This window comes from Salmo trutta, chromosome 14, assembly GCF_901001165.1.
Source record: "Salmo trutta chromosome 14, fSalTru1.1, whole genome shotgun sequence".
NCBI classification, from domain to species: domain Eukaryota; kingdom Metazoa; phylum Chordata; class Actinopteri; order Salmoniformes; family Salmonidae; genus Salmo; species Salmo trutta.
Genome location: NC_042970.1, coordinates 14536857 through 14542992, shown reverse-complemented (window position 1 = coordinate 14542992; position 6136 = coordinate 14536857).

Here is a 6136-nt window from a genome sequence, read left to right as displayed (position 1 = left end):
CTGATCATCTATAAACATTTGAACATCTTGGCCATGTTCTGTTATAATCTCCACGCGGCACAGCCAGAAAAGGACTGGCCACCCCTCATAGTCTGGTTCCGCTCTAGGTTTCTTCCTATGTTCTGGCTTTTCTAGGGAGTTTTTCCTAGCCACCGTACTTCTACACCTGCATTGCTTGCTGTTTAGGGTTTTAGGCTGGGTTTCTGTACAGCACATTGAGATATCAGCTGATGTAAGAAGGGCTTTATAAATAAATTTGATGACATAATTTTCTGGAATTTTCCAAGCTGTTTAAAGGCACAGTCAACTTAGTGTATGTAAACTTCTGACCCACTCGAATTGTGATACAGTGAATTATAAGTGAAATAATCTGTCTGTAAACAATTGTTGGAAAAATGACTTGTGTCATGCACAATGTAGATGTCCTAACCGAATTGCCAAAACAGTTTGTTAATAAGAAATTTGTGGAGTGGTTGAAAAACGAGATTTAATGACTCCAACCTAGGTGTATGTAAACTTCCGACTTCAACTGTATGTGCAGTGCATTTGTAAATTATTCAGACCCCTTTACTTTTTCCACATTTTGTTACGTTACGACCTTATTCTAAAATGGATTAAATAAATATTTTTCCTCCTTAATTTAAACACAATACCCCATAATAACAAAGTGAAAACAGGTAAATTTATAAAAAACAGAAATACCTTATTTACGTAAGTATTCAGACCCTTTGCAATGAGACTCGAAATTGAGCTCAGGTAAATCCTGTTTCCATTGATCATCCTTTCTACAACTTGATTGGAGTCCACCTGTGGTAAATTCAATTGATTGGACATGATTTGGAAAGTCACACCCCTGTCTATATAAGGTCCCACAGTTGACAGTGCATGTCAGAGCAAAAACCAAGCCATGATGTCGAAGGAATTGTCCGGAGACCTCCGAGACAGGATTGTGTTCGAGGCACATATCTGGGGAAGAACACCAAAAGATTTCTGCAGCATTGAAGGTCCCCAGGAACTCAGTGACCTCCTCCATTCTTAAATGGAAGGACTTTGGAACCACCAAGACTCTTCCTAGAGCTGGCCGCCCGACCAAACTAAGCAATCGGGGGAGAAGTGCCTTGGTCAGGGAGGTGACCAAGAACCCGATGGTCACTCTGAAGGAGCTCCAGAGTTCCTTTATGGAGATGGGAGAATCTTCCAGAAGAACAACCATCTCTGCAGCACTCCACCAAATCAGGCTTTTATGGTAGAGTGGCCAGACAGAAGCCACTCCTCAGTAAAGGCACATGACAGCCTGCTTGGAGTATGCCAGAATGCACTTAAAGACTCTCAGATGATGAGAAACAACATTCTCTGGTCTGATGAAACCAAGATTGAAAGCTTTGGCCTGAATGCCAAGCGTCACGTCTGGAGGAAACCTTGCACCATCCCTACGGTGAAGCATGGTGGTGGCAGCATCATGCTGTGGGGATGTTTTTCAGCGGCAGCGACTGGGAGAGTAGTCAGACTAGTCAAGTTCTTTGTTTCTGGCCATTTTGAGCCTGTAATCGAACCCACAAATGCGGACCCTCCAGATACTCAACTTGCCTAAAGAAGGCTAGTTTTATTGCTTCTTTAATCAGCACAACAGTTTTCAGCTGGGCTAACATAATTGCAAAAGGGTTTTCTAATGATCAATTAGCCTTTTTAAATGATAAACTTGGATTAGCTAACACAACGTGCCGTTGGAACACACAACTGATGGTTGCTGATAATGGGCCTCTGTACGCCTATGTAGATATTCCATGAACAATCTGCTGTTTCCAGCTACAATAGTCATTTACAACATTAACAATGTATGCACTGTATTTCTAATCAATTTGATGTTATTTTAATGGCCCAAAAATATGCTTTTCTTTCAAAAAGAAGGACATTTCTAAGTGACCCCAAACTGTTGAATGTATGTGTGTACAGTCATTCACTCCTTACTTCCAAAAACTGAACAGAAGTTAGAAGTCCTTTGCCATGGAAAACATTGGGCAGTAATAATACTACTGATACTACTATACACTTTGCAACACAACACAACATACTGTTTTACGAAATGACTGAGCCACAGTATCAAAATAGCATAATAACTAAGTTGATTAAATATATGGTCTAACAAAAAGCTGTTGCGTAATTTCATTCTGGAATCCGGTGGACCTATTTCGAGGTCCATTTTCACTGAGACCCCTCTGTATGTAAGTGGTTGATTCGTCAGTGGGGGTCAAAGCAGGCCCCAAGTGTGACAGGAAAATGGATGCGACCATTCACAGCACCCTGCAATTATGTGGAGGTAGATAGAGAGAGAGGGCCAGGGGGGCTTTCAGGCTGACAGACAGACAGACAGACAGACAGACAGACAGACAGACAGACAGACAGACAGACAGACTATCTGGAGCATTAGCTTATATAACAATGAGTGTCTCTCTCCCAAAATGAGTCATCCTGCTGAAGCACTGTTGAGATGACAGGAGAGAGTGGCGGAGCACCCTCGACCTGCTCCCCGCCCATCACCAGGTGCCTCCTACTCTCTCCGTCTTCTGACTCCCAGCCTCGCCTAACCCCCTCTGACTGTTGTGATTACCACAGAAACGACCGGGAGTGGCATTGTTTTGTTGCACAGGTGATTTCCCCCCCCATTCTTTCACCATCCTTGTTTACGCCCCCCTCCTTGTCCCACCACAACATTGCCCACTCAATAAGTTCTGGGACAAGATGAGTGGACTTGCTACAAGTGTCCCTATTTGTGGTAGTTACTGTAAATTATGAAGCATAGCAATATTTAGAATTCGCTGAATGTTCCTCTGCAGATACAACAACAACAACCCACCTCTCCTTCCTAAAGTCCAACACCTACAAGAGACTGTTTCATTTTACTTCAATGTATGACAGTACTAACACCAATTCCCTTATGTCAGCTATGGGCCATAGATAGGCACAGGTCTGTAGACTTTCTCTTCTCCCATTGTGGAGTCTGTTTTAATTTTAAGTGAGTCACCTCTCTGTTGTTATGCAATTGTAAATAACTCCAGTTAGGATCTGTTTTTCACCTTATAATAAGTAACTGTCCTAAATCTCTTTAATGTAACCAACAAAAAGCAGTGGCCCTCAAAATGCAATCCCGAAGATGGTTATCAATGACAGTTCATACTCAACATGCAATTATAGAGATCAACATGCAATTATAGAGATCACCATCCCCTTAGCTATTCAAACAGATGTACCACTATAATTACAACATTATCTTCTGAAGGAGAAGCATTCAATGCATGACAGGTGAATTTATCAGAGTTTCAATAAACCCAGCTCCCTTTGATAAAGTACATGCTGTGTCATCTTTTGTTCAGAGTTCACACAGGCAGGCAGGATATCATTAGCATACTCGATATCTTCTCAATAGAGTTAATTCTAGTTGTTCTATCACGTATAGCATAACTATGGCAACCCTGACCATCTGGGTCAAATTGAATGTAAGAATAAGACCTCAAGTCAAAGCAGAGGACTCTCTTGATGGTTTCTCTTAGAAAAAATATACTATCTAGAACCTGAAAGGGTTATTCAGCTGTCCCTGTAAGAGAACCCTTTGAAGAACCCTTTTTGCTTCCAAGTAGAACCATTTTGAGTTCCATGTAGAATATTTTACATAAGAGGGTTGGTTCTACATGGAACCCAAAAGAGTCATACCTGGAACCAAAAAGGGTTATCCTATGGGGAAAAACGAAGAACCCTTTTTTCTAAGAGTGTAGGTGGCCCACCTCCCACTCCCCACTCTAACAACCGTGGTCAGAAAATCCTGCATACCATAACAACTACATCAATAGTAAACATGTCATTGTTCAAAGACCTTTACATTTTGTATCAGGGCACTTACAGTGCATTCGGAAAGTATTCAGACCCCTTGACTTTTTCCGCATTTTGTTGTTACAGCATTATTCTAAGATGGATTCAATTGTCTTTTTTCCTCATCAATCTGCACACAATACCTGTCGTGGACGAATCAGAATTAGTTGGGTAACATAGATAATTAAGATGTTTTATTAGTATAATATGCTTATTTGAGGTACTTGTCATTAGAAAGTGTCCATTGGACTCTGGTGTCTTTTCAGTTACACGTCTCCCTTAGCTGGGGCTCAGACACTTGGGGCCCAGAGAGGGGAGAGGTCAGACTTGTCGTCATGGGAATGTGTCTTTACCTATTTCTTAAACCATGTGAAGGGATGGCGTGATTAATGGGGAACCAATAACTTGTCTCCACAATGTCTGTGAGCAAGTCACTCCCACCTTTTCTTTATTGTGGGGAGGATTATGGCAGTAAATGGACCCTTGTATGTCCTCTCTTAGATCTCACACTTATCCTGTGATAATATATGGCCTAGAGGCTCACTCCCCCCAGTGAGCCTGTCCAGGAGTAGGGTCAAGAGGGGGTTTGCTTGAGATGGGAGTATCTAGAGTTGACAATTGATATATGCCATTGGATGAAATAGTTTTGTTCAATACCGTACCAGGGAGGGACAGTTCTAAGGGGACCAGATACTGGGCTATATAATGAACCCTGTTGACATAGCAGTTACTGTCTGATGTGTTTTTATTGATATCTGTCATACAAAACTTAACCTTAGTGAACTGTTACTAAGTATATGTGGTTTGTCAATGTACGTTGAAGGGGGTGTATCGTTGCTATAAAAGATCCCTGTAGCCATTCTGAAATCACCTCATTAAATGATTCATTCGAGAGAATGCATTATTGGGGGTCAAGAACTTTTGCAAAAGTATCTTAATTAAGTATTAAAGATGTAGTTTAACTCGGACTGGTGTGTTTGTAACTTCTCATTTGGTAATGCGGAAATTAGCCACCACATACCCCATAATGACAAAGCAAAAAAATGTTTTTAGAAATAATAAATAAATTAAACAGAAATATCACATTTACATAAGTGTTTCAGACTCTTTGTTGAACTCAGTACTTTGTTTTAGCACCTTTGGCAGCGATTACAGTCTTGAGTCTTCTTGGGTATGACACTACAAGCTTGGCACACCTGTATTTGGGGCATTTTTCCCATTCTTCTCTGCAGATACTCTCAATCTCTGTCAGGTTGGATGGGGAGCGTCGCTGCACAGCTATTTTCAGGTCTCTCCAGAGATGTTCGATCGGGTTCAAGTCCGGGCTCTGGCTGGGTCACTCAAGGACATTCAGAGGCTTGTCCCGAAGCCACTCCTGCATTGTCTTGGCTGTGTGCTTAGGGTCGTTGTCCTGTTGGAAGATGAAACCTCGCCCCAGTCTGAGGTCCTGAGCGCTCTGGAGCAGGTTTTCATCAAGGATTGCTCTATAATTTGCTCCGTTCATCTTTCCCTCGATCCTGACTAGTCTCCGAGTCCCTGCCGCTGAAAAACATTCCCACAGCATGATGCTGCCACCACCATGCTTCACAGTAGGGATGGTGCCAGGTTTCCTCCAGAAGTGACGCTTGGCATTCAAGCCAAAGAGTTCAATCTTGGTTTCATCAGACCAGATAATCTTGTTTCTCGTGGTCTGAGAGTCTTTAGGTGCATTTTGTCAAACTCCAAGCGGGCTGTCATGTCCCTTTTACTGAGCAGTGGCTTCCGTCTGGCCACTCTACCATATAGGCCTGATTTGGTGGAGTGCTGCAGAGATGTTTGTCCTTCTGGAATGTTCTCCCATCTCCACACAGGAACTCTGGAGCTCTGTAAGTGTGACCATCAGGTTCTTGGTCACCTCCCTGACCAAGGCCCTTCTCCCCCTGATTGCTTAGTTTGGCCGGGCGGCCAGCTCTAGGAAGAGTCTTGGTTAAACTTCTTCCATTTAAGAATGATGGAGGCCACTGTGTTCTTGGGGACCTTCAAAGCTGCAGAAATGTTTGGTACCGTTCCCCAGATCTGTGCCTCAATACAATCCTGTCTCGGAGCTCTACGGACAATTCCTTCGACCTCATGGCTTAGTTTTTGCTCTGACATGCACTGTCAAATGTGGGACCTTATATAAACAGGTGTGTGCCTTTCCAAATAATGTCCAATCAATTGAATTTACCACAGGTGACTCCAATCAAGTTGTAGAAACAGCTTAAGAATGATCAATGTAAACAGGATGCATCTG